Source organism: Meriones unguiculatus, chromosome 11, assembly GCF_030254825.1.
Source record: "Meriones unguiculatus strain TT.TT164.6M chromosome 11, Bangor_MerUng_6.1, whole genome shotgun sequence".
Classification (NCBI taxonomy): Eukaryota; Metazoa; Chordata; class Mammalia; order Rodentia; family Muridae; genus Meriones; species Meriones unguiculatus.
Window position 1 is genome coordinate 24,175,865 of NC_083359.1, and position 13,985 is coordinate 24,189,849.

Below are 13,985 nucleotides of genomic sequence, written 5' to 3' on the forward strand. Positions count from 1 at the left end.
AGAGCAAAAAATAAGCCCTGTTCACATTCTCTGTTCCAAGAACTGGGGATAAGGATAATGAACTCTGCTGGGTGGGTGCGGGCCAATTAGGCCGAAGTCTGTAAACCTCCAGAGTCTTATCGGGGCTTTACTGCGGGTGGAGGGTGGATGGCCCATTCCAGTGACTTTGCCTGTGAAACTAATTGCCCTAGAAATGTCTGGAATTTGATCTTCCATCAAATCCACCAGCTTTTTAGATCCCTTGACAATCTTTGACTATTTGCATCTCAAGGTTAAAGCAGGCTGCTGCTTTCCCGATGCTGATCAGTTGTGAAAACTTTTGATCTTCTCTGGAAAACACACACGCGCACACACCCTTTGGAATGGATCTCAGCTGGAAGCACATTTGTGTTTAGCAGTTGTTTTCATTCCTTCCTAGGGCTCTGGGAGAGCCTGGAATGTCCTGGAATATTTCTGAGTTCCTTCTAACAAATGTATTCAGGATTTTGTGATAGCTCCCCCTGCACCAGAGGCGGGAATGTTTCATCATGATAAAATACGAGTTTCAAACTGGGCCTAGAGCGCAATGGGGCAGTTCTGCACTGCTTGTTCAAGGACCCCCAGTGTTCTACCCTGACACTGCAAAACAAACAAAAACAAGGACAAAAGAATGACCTCCCCACCAAGTCCCCGAATGCTCTAGTTTTTAGTAGCTTGTAGATTCAAGATAAATTTGGCAAACATGTTTTTCTTTTTGTTTTTTTAAATTTTTTTATTTTTTTACTTTTTTACAATTTATTGATTGTATATCTTGATTGTAGCCCCCTCCCTCAACTTCTCCCAGTCCCACCCTCCCTCCCCTTTCTTTCCTATTCCCTTTCCCTAGTCTATAGAAAGGTAGAGTTCTCACCTACCATCTGCCCCTAGCTTATCAAGTCTCATCAGGACTACCTACATCCTCTTTCTCTATGTCTGGCAAGGCCACATTGCTGGGACAAGTGATCAAAGAGCAGGTAAATGGAATTAAATTGAAGACCCAGAAATAAACCCACACACCTATGGACACCTGCCAAAACCATACAATGGAAAAAAGACAGCATCTTCAACAAATGGTGCTGGTCTAATTGGATATCCACATGTAGAAAAATCCAAATAGATCCATATTTATCATCTTGAACAAAACTAAAGTCCAAATGGATCAAAGACCTCAACATAAAACAAGACACACTAAATCTGTTGGAAGAAAAGCACAAAAGAGCCTTGAATGCATTGGTACAGGAGACAACTTCCTGAACAGAACACCAACAGCCCAGCCAAGCATTTTTTTTTAAAGGTGATGGTAGTGGGGTACTTAAGGGTCCTGTAGGTTTATAGGGGAATGTTTATCCTGCAGTGCTATTAATCTATTAATGACACTAGATTTTTGTTGGTTAGATACTGTCTTTGTAGGAGACAGTGTCTCGCTATGCAGCCCAGGCTCTCTTCAAACTTGTTACCTTCCTGCTCTGTCATTGCTGTTATTCCTCCCCACCTTCAGCCTCTCTCCCTCCTTGCCAACAGGGTTTAATGTAGCACAGGCTGGCCTCAGCTTGCTCTGTAGTCAAGGATAACCCTGAGTTGTTTATCTTCCTTCCTCAACCTCCCAAGTGCGAGGGGAATTTTGGGTTCCTTCCAAGTTCTTGGTCTCACTAATACAAAGATTTAAAAACAGACTCAGAAGTGAGTCTGAGAACAATTAGAGATTGAGAGAAGAGTGTGACTGGGTAGTCAGGTATAAATGTCCACAGCTGCTGAGAGGAAAGGAAGAGAAAAGAGGAGCTGAGAGTTATGCCTTTGTAAGTTAGGGTCTCAGAAAGCTGAGTGGTAGATGGAGAAGGTCCTGCAGAGAAAAAAAGAAGTCCAGAGCACTAGGGCAGACATGCTTAGTTGTTGGACAGTGTCGGACAGATGTAGAAGAAGAAACATGTTTAGTGTAGGGCTGCAGACCTGAGTTTCGAGGCATCTTCTTCCAGGCTCTGGTATTCCAGAAGAGGTGAATGATTGCACCAAGGACACGTGGCTAGAAACAGAAATACAGAGAGTTAAGAAAGCATAAATTACAGCACGGGGTGCACCACCTCTTCTGTTTGTAGAACAAGGGCTTTTCTCAGGCATGTTCTGTTCACTGGACGAAGCATAGGTTTGGAAGGGCTTCTAGTTTTTCTCTACAGCAGGAAGAGCACGCTCCATTTCTTTGGAAACTCCCAGATGGGGAAAGGCTTCATTTTTCTCTGTAAACTTGTTCATTTTAATGTTTTGTCCTGTAGTCCCTTCTCTCCTGCCATACAAGTGTTATGATTATGGGCATGTGTTACCACACCCATCGTCAATATAGTGAGTTTTTTTTTTTATGATCTAATTGGGGTTCTGTGTGTTTGCACTACTGAGGATAGACGTATCCTAACTCTGAGCTATGCCTTAGCCCCGCTACCTCACTTTCCTGAATGCAATTATAGATCAGCACCAACCCCTCACTTAAATCAGGCTCCCAGTCAGGCATGTCTGTAATACCAGAACTCAGAAAGGTTGAAACAGGCAGATCTCTGTGAGTTCGAGGCCAGCTGTGGTCTAAAAAGTGAGTCTAGGACAGCCAAGGCTATACAGAGAAACCCTGTCTCAAACAAAACAAAACAAAACAAAACAAAACAAAACAAAACAAAACAAAACAAAACATCCTGCTCCCTTGATGGCAGCACTATTAATATTTGAGGCCAGATGCTATGGGCTGTCCCTGGCCTTTATTTACTAGAAACCAGTTAATTTTCAATAGTGAAAAAATCTGTCCAGATATTGTCACGTTGTCCCCTGGGGGCAAGGTTGCCAATTTAGCAAATAAAAATAGAAGAAGCCTAGCTAAATTTGGATCTCAGGAAAAAATTTTACAAGTATAAATTGAGCTGGACGCACTCTATAGACTCAGGCAGTGTACTGGGATGGAGTGTGTGCAAAATTTCCCCCAGTTAAGAAAGCATTCTTCTAGACAAAGATTTGCATGCGTGAGTGGTCTCACATTATCAACCCCTTCATGCTTATAGTTTTGCTCCAGTTTTCTTTCTTTCTTACTATTGGCTCTTCAGTTCAAGTCCCCTTGGTAGGTACATCTCATTGTCAGTCCTCATGGTACTCACCACTCAGCACTACTGGCCCTTGAAGGAAAAGGAAGTAAAACCAGTTCAAGTACAAGATGCTAAACTGAGAATTAGTCACAAATCAAAACCAGGCAATGTGGGATGATGCCTACGTAAGCATTGTCCTTTCATAAATGATGAAGGGCTGAGTCAGATAGACACCGGAAGAGACACTCTGTGTCCCTCCAAGATCTCCACAGACCCTTTGGGAGTCAGGCCTGGAAGTAAGGAAATGAGGTTGCCAGTTGATCAGCAGATTATTTCTGGGCAGTGGCTTATGGCGGCCAGCGGCTGGCACAGTTCTAACTAAAGAACTCAGTCCTGTGCCTGTCAGGAGCGTGTTGTACCTCCATAAAGATGCTTGCTGATAACAGGTGGCATACGCCCAGGGGCTGTCCAAGAGCAGATGAGAACCAAGTGGCCATGGGTAGAGTGGGAGGCTGAGTGCCTTTGTAGATAGGGTAGGAGATTGGAAGGAAGGGTAGAGCTTGGGTGGGGGTTGGGCTGGTTGCAACCAGTGAGCGCAGAGGTTAATAAGTGGGCATTCAAAGTAGAATGGTGGCATGGTAACCCTTCCTGTCGACACTCTTAGATATTTGTTTACTGTCTGTTTAGAGAAGTGGAGCATGCTTAGGGGAAAGGACAAGGAGGAAGCTTGCAGCAGGACATAGTGATGCTCACCTTTAACCTCAGCGCTTGGGAGGCAGAGGCAGGTCGATCTCTGAGTTTAAAGCCAGCCTGGTCTACAGAGTTCCAGGAGAGCAAGGTTTACACAGAGATTCTGTCTTAAAAGAACAGAAACAAGCAAGCAAGTAAACAAACAAACAAAGGAATGTTCCCAACAATTTATTATAATCTACTCTGTAAATCTGTTAGTCAGCCTGAAATGGGGATATAGGCTACTTTTCTCAAAAAGTGCTGACTCTTTACCTGGATCCATTGGTGTCTGATCAGTGACTAAAACCTGGGTCTCTCTGTCTTTATTTTGCATCTGTGTCCTTGGCTGGTTTGAACTTTGGGGTAGAGTCCTGCTGGCTCTTCACGAGGGAGTGTTTAACCTAAAAGTGGCAATTCCTCCACCACCCTCCCCTGATTCCAGTCTAAAGCTGACAACATATTCAGTAGATTATCAGCCTTCAGTGTGTTTGTGCCTTCTTGCAGATCTCCTGAATGGTGCCTAGAAGTTGCCAGTCACTGACCTTAATCTGAAGGCCTAACTGACTCCATCTTGCCAGTCTGACTTCTTGCCATGACTTGTCCCTTCTCTGAGTCATTCTCCCCCATAGTTATCTTGGATTCCAGGAATAACAGACCTCATCAATAAACATCTTGTGACGAGGAGAAACTGTCCCCAGGCAGTAGCTACTTGCTTATTACAGATGAGATCCTGCAGAACCATCCTGAGATAAGGATGAACCAGCCCACGGTTTGACAGACTGGCTTGACCGTGTGTGCTTTTCTGACCACATAGCTGTTCCTCTCTACAGGAGCCTGACTTCTTATCAGCAACCTGAAATTCCCTGCAGCAGGGAACTCTCTGTACCTACTGTCCCTCCCAGGTGTGACTGCACTGAACACAATCTTTTCTTGTGTCAGTGGGGTTGTTTATCATTTGGTCAAGTTGAGCTGCAGTGACTAACTGAGCCTGGTCCACTGCTGAACACAAGGAATCAGGCCTCTAGCCTATCCAATAGCAAGACTGATACATTAAAGATGACATGTCATGGCCTAGTGTGTGGATGCGTGCTCCAAATCTCAGCCCCATGGAGGCTGGTGCAGGAGAAACCTGAGCTCCAGGTTAGCCTGGTATATAGAAAGATCCTGTCTCAAATATTTTTTCTTTAAATAAAATACAAACGTCTCTGCTGGTACTGGGCTTGTTATATGTGATGGCCTTTACTTCCCCATGACCTCTGCAAACTTTTAATTTTATGTTACTTTTCATTCACTCTCCCCAAGACAGTAGCTCCAGTTTTTCTTGCATTCATTGTTCTGTTTGGGTGCACTTTATGGATTATTGTTCCTATGGCTTACTCAACTTTGCTCCCTTTTTATATCTGCCTTTAAAAAAATATTATTTTTTGAGACAAGGTCTTACCTAGCATAGGCTGGCTTCTAACCTCACTACGTAGTCAAGGATGACTTGAATCTTCCTTCCCTCCTTCCTCCCTTTCTTTCTTTCTTTCTTTCTTTCTTTCTTTCTTTCTTTCTTTCTTTCTTTCTTTCTTTTCTTTCCTTCTCTATGTTTTAAAGACAGACTGGCCTACAAGCTTTTGGTCTTCCTGGTTCCTGAGTGCTGGGATTGCAGGCATATGGCACCATATAAGGAACTCTTACGTTTGTAGATCGACTACCTCTAAGGTCTTACAGTGTAATAATAAACATTAAATTTTTTTTATTACACAACAGGATGATACAATAAAAAATAAATAAAACTAAACCAAACATTATAAACCAAGTTAAAGGAAGAGTTGTTGGCCATGTGAAAATATTTGTTAATGTTTATTTAAAATATAATCAGGAGATGAACTTGTACAGTCAAAGGAAGAGAGAAAAGGGCTTCATACAAACAGAACCATGTGGCATTGAGTGGCTTCTTTTACTCATTGTAATTATTTTGAGATTCATTCATGTAGTATGTATTGGTAGTGGTTTCTTTTCATTATTGAGCAGTAGTCCATAGATGGGTTTCCAGTTTGTCTGTCCATTGATGACAAATAGGCTTATTTCCAGTGTTGAGGTATTCCAAGGAAAGCTACTGTGAACATTGTATATAACTCTATGTTAATGTATGGTTTCACTGCAGGGTATTATATATACAGACTTAAGAGAGGAATGACTGAATTGTCTGAGACGTGTGTTTGATTTTTTACAAAGTTAACAAACCACTTTTGAGGAGAGTCTGCCATTTTGCATGTCCACCTACATGGCACACACTTCAGGTACTAAACATGCTGGCTAGTCCTCAGTATCACCACCCTGGTACCTGGCTGTTCTGAGGGTCTGGTGAGGTGGCTCTCTGTGGCCTAATTACTCTTCTATAATTAGCAACTCTGCGGCACTTATTTTCTGTCTCTCTCTCTCTCTTTTTTTTTTTTTTTTTGGATGAACTGTCTTCATATTTTTAAATGTGTTTTGTGTGTGGTACATGAGTGTGTAAAGGCGTGTGTGACTCTTCATTGATTTCTTTATCCCCATCGTTTATTTTAGTTATGTACTTGAGACAAGGCTTCTCACAAAGCTTGGAGCTCACAGTAAGTTCAGGTGTCTCCTCATATCCAGCATTGTTAGCGTCATAGGTTTGCACCACAATGACCAGCTTTTTCCGAGGATGCTGGGGTCTGAGCACGGGTCCTCGTGTTTGTACAGTGTGCAATGCACTTTGCCGACTGACTCAGTTTTCCAGCCACTAGTTTGTTTGTTTTATAATTAGGCTCTTTGTCTTCTTATTATAGAGAATAAGTTTCCTATTACTCTGACTGCTTGTTTACTTATTTAGTTACGATCAGCCTCCATTGTTTTGGGTGCTGGGATCACAGTCCACCTTACCTGGCTTGTTTTTCTTTTTATTATTTTTTTTAATGGTATAAAGTTAGGATGAAGTTTATTTTTCTCTCTCATTTGTGGGAAAGATAATCCTTTCCCCATTGACCTGCCTCAGCAGCTTCGTTTTAAGTGAGCAAATATGTATGCTCATCTGGCTTTAGCACTATCTACTTTGTTCCATGATTGATAAAGGGGTCTTTCACTGTAATATTGTCTTGTTGATGGTGGCTTCTGGATGCAGGCAATATAAATTCTCTTAAATTGTTCTTTTAAAAATGCTTTTTTTTATAGTGCTATGGATTGAACCCAGAACTTAGTGCATGGTAGGCAAGTGCTCTTCCCCTGAGCCGTATCCCCAACCTTGATTCTGTTTTCTTTTTTAAAGCAATGTTATGCATCCTTTGCAGTTCTGTATACAGTGTAACATTAACATGCCAATTTCTGTAAAGAATTATGGATATTTCAAGGGCTCACAATGATCCTATGGAGTTATTTGAGATGGAACAGTATCTTCTACTTTTATGTTTTGAGACAGGGTCTTATCTACATAGATGATATTGACCTTGAACTTCCAGCAATCTTCCTGCCTCAGCCTCCTAAGTGCTAGGACTTGAGATTTATGCCTTTATTCTTGATTCTTGATGAACACTGACATCTTTATATTGAAAGTTCACCTTATTTTGTTTTGGTCTTTATTCAACAGAACAGTGTAAATTTCTGAATAGATGTATCATATTGACAAGGGATGCTCCAAGAATCGCTTGGCAGCCAATCCCCTGGGACCACCTCTAAACGCGGCAACATAGCCTCAAAAACAGCCTCTCCTTAGTTCCATTGAGGCAGAATCTGTTTGTTCTAAATTAACTTGTAATTTTGCATACTTTGGTTAATAGAGGATATTTAAGAACTGACAGGCAACTGGGGATAGCAAATATGTAGGATAAACCTGTCATACTTTCTTTGTTTTCCATCTGGACAGGGTCTCTTAGTCATTTGCAGCTGCTTCCAGTGGGCTAGTGGCTCTGAGTTTCTGGTGATGTCTGTCTTGCTGTTTCTGCCTCCCCTTCTTGCTGTAAGAGCACTGGGATTATTAACCTATGTAACCACACTCTGATTTATATAGGTTTAAGGGATTTGAACCTGGGTCCTCATGCTTGCAAGCACTCAAATCACTGAGGTGTCTCCCTGGCTTCCTGCCACTTAAAAAATAAAATGGTTCTCTCTGGCAATGAGCAAAGAGACATCTTTGGTGATGGTGTTCTTTTATCAGTCAGGGGCAGAGCTGATGGCACTCCTTTCTTCATCCTAGCTTGATTTCTGGCTTGGTGGCCACAGCTGTTTTATTTCCCAAGACACAAAAATCAAATCAGATCCAATCCAGGCAGCACAGCATGGGAGGAGAAAGACAGAGACCTGTGTTCTGCCATGCTACACAGTGCAGATGGGGATAGACGCCCACAGACTTTCCCTCTGCCCCACAGCACAGTCAGGCCATAGAAACACAGAGCCCTGACTATCACCGCACAGTGCAGTAAGGGACTACCATGACACCCACAGACTTAGCCTCTGGCACATGTAGACACCTGTTTGCCTAGAGGATGTCACCCCGGAGCTGCCAGCCTCATGGCCAGCCTGCAGTGGGAGCCACCGTAATGTCAGGGTATGTGGTGGACAAGTGGAAGAGAAAGAGAAGTAGAGCAGCTTGAGCACTGTGAAGAGAGATGGAACTGGAGACCACAGGGTGGGGAGGAGTAGCCTGTAGTGAGTGGTCAGGCTTACCATCGGGGGCCGTGGTGAGGTCCCAGCCTTAGCTGCCCCTGAGGGCCATGCCTGGGTCCATGACTATGCAGAGGCACTGGTCGATATCATGTGTGTGCCTCATATGGCCACCAGAGGACATGTGTATATCCCTGGTCAGGACAACGGCACTGGGGAGCAAGTGGATGTCCAGGGGCTGTGCAGAACTAGCTCTGCCTTTCACTGCCTGTGGCATTCTAGAAAGCTCCCCCCACCTCTCACCTGCAGCAGCACCAGGGAGAGCAGGCCATGCACCTTGCCTGGACAGGACAGCAGAACTGACCCCAGTGGTGGGTAAAGGTGAAGGTGAGCCAGCCCCAGGATGAGAGCGTGGGAGAGCTGGCCCTGTCACTAGTCTGCCTTGAGGAGGTGTGCCTGTCAGGGTGATACCCTCCCTTGCTCCCTACCACCTGTAGGGAGAGCTGGCCCTGGGGTCCCGAGAGCAGGTGCACTGTCCCTGTCCCTTGCCATCTGTAACACTCAGGAGAAAGCGCACTGCAGCTCACCTCAACAGGACAGTAGAGTTGGCCCTGATTTCGAAGGTAAGAGTGAGCCAGCTCCGAGGGGTGAGAGAGAGAGAGCTGGCCCAGTCCCTCACAAGCTGTAGCACTTGAGAGGGTGGGCCTCAAACCTTGACTGAGCAGCACAGAGGTGCTGGCTCTGGAGGTGTGGGTGGGGGTGAGCCATCCCTGAGGGCACAGGAGCAGGAGCAGGAGCAGGAGAGCTGACCCTGCTTCCTGTCTCTGGGGGCTTTGGGTGGCCTAGCAGTGCTGGAGAGCTCACCCCAGTGGTGCTAGTATGGGAGAGCTAGCAGGCTGAACAATTCAGCTACCACCCACCCAGGCCCAGGTCCAGAACTTTGAGTTGGCCTACCTCAAAATCTACTCCACCTGTGAACTGCTGGAACTTGTGAAAGGGCTGCTCCTGCAGATCCAAAGCTTCACGATCTTCATGGCATGGGGCTATAACTGGGAGAAAACCTGGTGAAGATCCAATATTGATGTTATCACAGAAGTCAAAGATATTGAACCAGACCATTGACCCATTGACTCCTCTCAGTGCACATTTGCAAGTGAAGAAGTGAAGATGTGTGGAGAGAGGGCTAGCCTGTGAGATACACTGAGACATACTATGGCTTCCACAGTATGTTTTCTTTGCTTGTGTGTGTGTGTGTGTGTGTGTGTGTGTGTGTGTTTTATTATGCCGGGGAGGTTGCAAAGATGAAGGGCAGAGATGAGGGGATGGGAAGGTGACCAGGACTGGGGTGGTGCATGATGTGAAATACAAAGAATCAATAAAAAGTTAAAATAAAATTAATGGCACTGCTTAATAAATTAAGTTTGCCTTTCCTGTTGCAAAGGTACTTGAGTTGGCTGGTAAACATCCTTATTTGGACTTGAGATAGGAAGTGGTAGGGTGCACTGCTGTAAGGAGAGGCAGGTTGGGCATTGGGGAAAAGGTCAGTATCAGGCCCAAGGGTTAACAAGACATCCTCATGTAGGTACCTGTGTCAGAAGGGATAGCAGATGAAGCCTTCCAGGTGGGAATCAACAGAGATACCTAGAAACTGGACCTGAGGAAGGCTCTCATTTGGGGGAGTGAAGGAACGTGGTAGCAAACCAGTAGAGGAAGCTGAAAAGAACCAGAGATGATAAAACCAGCCTTGGTATACTGAGCCCTTTCCAAGGTTCTGCCTGACTGTGCACACTCTGCCCTCAACCTGGCTCATAGTTTATGTTCAACAAGCTTTTATTGAATAACTAAATGAAGGCTGTGGTGTTTAATGTTAATTATAAGACTTACAGGCTCTAGAGTCCCTTAGGAGCAAGCTTTAAGGCACACTCACGAGGGATTGTCTAGATCAGGTTAATCTCTGGGCACCATGTCAATTGAAGTGGGAAGACAGACCTCAACTGTGGGCAATGTTCCTCCATAGGCTGAGGTTCTGGACTGAATAAAAAGGAGAAGCAAGATTAACAGCAGCACTTAAGCACTCTGTGCTTCCTGGGAGTGGATGAAGTGTGATCAGTTACCTTCCCCTCTATGATGGGTTAAACCCCCTGAAACTGAGCCAGAAGAGACTCTCGCTTCTTCCTTACCCTGATTCACTTAAGTCAGGTATTTGGTCATGGCAATGAGTACAAGTGCTACCTGCATTTTTTTTTTCCCAGGATCTTGTGATAAACAGTCTCCAATATCGATGTAAACTTGGGATGAAGGAGAGAAGGTTTCTCTGAGAAAAGGGTTGTGAATTTCAGGCTGACAAATGAAAATGAGGACATGCCCGCTCCTGGGTTGAGGAGGAGAGTTTTATTGTAGATATGAGGGAGAGTAAAGCCAGAGACTTCTGGAAGAGTCCAGATGGAACATGGCCAGCAGAATGGACCAGGCCATGAGAGGGAGAGAGAGGAAGATCAAGAGAAGAGAAGAGAGAAGAAAGAGGACAGAGGGCAAGGAGGCCAAGAATGATTCAGCCAGGAGAGTAGGCAGCCAAATGGGCAGGATATGTAGGGATCAGAAGCTGGGGAAAGGGAGATGAAGCCTTGACTCTAGGCTGAAGAGGCTTAGGGTAGGGGGCAAGGTGAGAACTGCTTGGAGGAGCCACAGGTGCTGAGTGACACTTGTCTTGGTTTCTTTGGAGTCTGACATTCCAGCCTTTGGATGATAAGGTTTTAGCTCCATCACCTCACACAAAGATCATGGGAACCTCTAAAATGCAAAACATAAAACTCAGTCTAGGAGTTGGCTGCGGTAGCACAACCCTAAGCTTTGTTAAGTACTTGGCTTGGCCCCCAGCACAGAGTGGAACACTCCTTCATAAAACTGGCGTGAGTGTTTAGTGCGAGCCCAGGGGAGGGCTTAATGGCTGTGGACAAGAGAGTAAACGAGACAGACACAGGCCCGACATTCATCATGGGATACAGGTAAATAAAGACATCTGAGTGATAGCTGCTATGCAGAAATTAAGATATGGCAATTTGAAAGCAATGGCCTGGCTGCAATTGGTGTGGGCTGGATAGGTCAGGCTCTCAACTATAAGAAGACCTGATACTGACCATTGATATGTAATTTTTACAACATTTTTACTATCATATATGTATATGGTGGGGAAGACACACGTCGCAGTCAGAGGACAAGTCTGAGGAGTCAGTTCTCTCCTTCAAAACCTTTATAAGGATTCTAGGGATTGAACTCAGGTGACCAGAATTGTGCAGCAAGTGCCTCTAACCTGCCTACCCATCTCACCTGTCCTTTTAAATTTTAGATTCTTATTTTCTTCTGCTTCACCTGCCCTGTGCACCATCTCACGACATTTCACATTTTTGCTCAAAACCCCTCCACGTCTTTCTGAGCGACTTTGCAAAATATCTCCATGCAGACAGCAGAAAAGCGTGGTGCCAGCATTGAGAACTGTGGTGAGCCTGCGTTGTGCGGGGAGCTGGAGAAAAGGCGTCCTTGCCTCAGGCAAAGGCATTTGCACCTTCCAGGAGTTACATGATTAGAGAAAGCAAGCACAGTGGAGGGGGTGCATTGCAGGCGAACTGCAACTTAACCTATTAGAAGAGGAAAGGCCTTTGAAAAGTGGATTAACAATATTTATCGAGGCATCAGGTGAGTAGCTGGTGAGAGCTTGCTGATAATGAGGCCAAGGTTGAAATGAATTACCATATGGACCAGAGAGCTTCGTGGGGAGAGAGCACACCACTGGTTTAACTGTCTATGAGGCTTAAGCAAACATAGAGCTGCCTTACGCCTTAGTTCTGTGGTCTAAGACAAGACACACGCGCACACCACACACACACACACACACACAGGCACACACACACACACACACACACACACACACGAACATACACCCGCACACGCACACTCCCCTGCAGTGTTATGAGGAGCAAATGCAGAGTAAAATGTTTAATAAAATCGTGCTCCATAAATATGATCTGGTGTTGCCTGATGACAATATTTTAATGGTCATCATACTCCTCTTTTGTTATGCAACAGCTGGCTACATCTGTGGCTGAGGGTCAACCACATTGACTCAGTATATTAATCTCCAGTTGGAAAAATTATTTTTGTAGCATGAATAGAACACGTGTGTGTGTGTCTACATATGGTCACATGGGTTAATGAGAAGATCAGAACAATCTTGGGTTCTGTTCCTCAGGTACTGTTTACATTTTTTTTTTTTTTTTTTTTTGAGACATGGTCTGTTATTGGCCTGGAGCTCACAAACTAGTTGAGGTTGAGGTTGCTTGGTAAGGGAGTCCCAGGGATTGCCCTGTCTCTGCCTCCCCACTGCTGAGATTACAGGCGTGCATGAATGGGCCATTTCCCCAACCCTGCACCCTGTGTTTTTTTAAGTGTTAATGCTAGATCTCATGTTGTCAGTAGTTTTGGGGAAATCTTTTTCTGGCTAAATCTTTTCTTTTGAAAAAGTTTTAAAACGACCTTTTATGTCTGTCTTACCTTTTCTGTTTTGTGCTTGTGTGTACATGGTGTGCTGGAATGCACGTCTGGAAGTCAGAGGACAACTTTCATAAGTCACTTCTCTTCTCTCCTGTGGGCCCCGGGGATGGAATTCTATGAGTCCTAGGCTGAGTTACCTTTGAGCTTTGTTTCTTTGCCTGATCGATGGCTAGAGAAGTAGAAACCAGGTAGCTTAGTATCCACATAGATGGCAGCCATGTGACACATAGTTCCACTCGAATTCCCTGCTTATCATGGGCCCTGGGTATCAAAGAAGTTGAGCAATGTGGCTCTAAGTATTGAAAACAGGGCCAGTCTGAATTTAGGGTTTCTTTGTGCATAGCAGACATACAAGATTGAAGAGCTAGCATTTAAGGAAAGAATAATTTTGTTATATTGTTTAGTAGTTAAAATATATTAGGTAAATTAAAATGAATTTTACCCGCTTTTTAGTTTTTTGGAAGTGGTTACTAGAAAAAAAAACATGTAGTTTCCATTTATGGTTCATGTTGTATTTCTTTGGCTGTTGTGTACAGTTTTCAAATACTTCTTAAGATAGTTCTATAGGCACTATATCCACAAAGACATGAAAAATAGTAATATTCCCTTCATAGGAGAGGGAAGAAGACTCTTTTGACTATTACATCTTAAAGGAGGGGGAAAAACAGCAGAAAAGAAAAAAAAAACAAAAAACCAAAAAACGAAACCCCACCACCAAGAGAACAACATTAACAACCAACCAAAGAGCTTTACAATTTATCTAGCTTATTGGTTTGTAAACATACCTATGTCTTAGAAACTGCTAGGATCCATACATTAATATTTTATAGACTTCCAGGTTCTACATTTTGGATATGCTGGATTCATAGGTCTGGGATGGAACCTTGGGCTAGCTATGTTTTATATTATTTATTTACTTATACATTATATATATATGAATATATATATATTACATATATATAAATATATATATAAATGTTGAGACAAGAACTCATTAAGTGCTCTTGGTTGGCCTTGAACAGCAATATA

General features: G+C 43.9%; 1 non-coding gene across 1 annotated transcript; it reads left to right on the forward strand.

Annotated features, from left to right (window-relative positions):
* Positions 1 to 7,909: 7,909 nt before the first annotated feature.
* Positions 7,910 to 8,050, forward strand: LOC132646600 (small nucleolar RNA SNORA48). Its single transcript, XR_009584862.1, has one exon. It is a non-coding gene; the product is annotated as a small nucleolar RNA SNORA48 (small nucleolar RNA).
* Positions 8,051 to 13,985: the final 5,935 nt, after the last annotated feature.